Here is a 1,362-nt window from a genome sequence, read left to right as displayed (position 1 = left end):
ATATATATATATGTTACCATTTATGTAGTATAAGAAACAAAAAGCAAAAAAAATACGTACAATATGCTATTGTTTCAGTATGCTTGTTAATGCTTAGACTATTTCTGGAAGGAAATACAAGACAGTGGTTATCAGTCTAAGAAAGGAGCATACATGGCTCAAAGATGGGGGAAAAAAAAGAGAAATTTTTCACTGTCTTGTATAACAGTTTAATTTTGTACCATATGCATGTATCAAAAGACAAAACCATCAAAAGATAAAAACAAAAACTGTGGGTGTGAGTGAGAGAGGGGTGGGGAGGAAGTTAGACAGGACCTGAGCCAGGGATGGAGAAGCAATCCCAGATGTGAACTGTCTGAGCTGCAGTACGTGCGCTATGTAATGCTTCTGCTGCCTGGACATGATTATTTATTTTGGGGATACTTATTTAAATTGTAAGGTTAATAGAAAAGTCTTTTCTATGCAAGGGAAGCATTAATCCATTTTTTTATTCTTTTAATCATTTAAACACCTGAGCACCAATTGTGTGCCAGGCACTTTGCACAAGATTCTAAGAATAAAAAAGTGTAACACACTACTACCCTTATCACCAATTGGCCTGCACACTAATGGAAAAGACCTTCCAAAAAACAAAAACAACTGTCACCTAATTGTTTGAACTTAGGGCAAAAAGACTACAATACATGTTAGAGCATCATCAAGAGTTTAACAGAAAAACAGTAATGAGGATGTGAGTCACAACCACTCAGCAAGGCACCTACTGTTGGTTGGCTAACCCAACAGCCAATTCTAACACCCTTCTCCCTGCTCCACCTCTCACTCTAGAAGCTAAAAAAAAAACACACACAAAATAGGCAAAGGTTCTAATTCCTACTTGCACCCGTAGTTAGAGGTGGTCATCGGACCCAGTTTGGCCAATAAGATTAAGAAGAACTCTGCAGAGTGACTTCTGAGGAAGCACTTGCTTTTCTGATTAAAAGAACAGACTCAAGACAAGAGATTGCTGATGCCACCATTTCTCCCTTCTCTTGGCCTTGCAGACATGAGCCTAGAGTTGCAAGAGTCATCTTGGGACAAGATGAAAAACATTAGGCTGAAAAACTTACATAGTAAAGATGTCAGAGTAGAATGACAGAAAGAACCTAGACTTTGGTAACACTGTTGAGCTGCCATATATGCCCTGTTACAGGTTTGCTTATCTTAAGACTTCTTCTAAAAAAAAAAAAAAAAGACTTCTTGTTAGGAAAGAGAATATCTTCCTTACTTAAGCTAAAATTGGTCAGATTTTCTTACTTGAAGCCAAAAGCAATCCAAATTTAGCCTCCAAGAAAAGCTTTCTTCAAGTAGGTAGATTCTGGCAGC

General features: G+C 37.7%; 1 protein-coding gene across 1 annotated transcript in view; it reads right to left on the bottom strand.

Annotated features, from left to right (window-relative positions):
• Positions 1-1,362, bottom strand: part of NEK1 (NIMA-related kinase 1) — a 207,687-nt gene that overhangs the window by 190,655 nt on the left and 15,670 nt on the right. The window lies entirely within an intron of this gene.

This window comes from Propithecus coquereli, unplaced genomic scaffold (genome assembly GCF_000956105.1).
Source record: "Propithecus coquereli isolate 6110/MARCELLA unplaced genomic scaffold, Pcoq_1.0 Scaffold53, whole genome shotgun sequence".
Taxonomy (NCBI): Eukaryota; Metazoa; Chordata; class Mammalia; order Primates; family Indriidae; genus Propithecus; species Propithecus coquereli.
The sequence above is the reverse complement of the archived record's forward strand: the minus strand, read 5'-3'. Positions and strand labels throughout refer to the sequence as shown.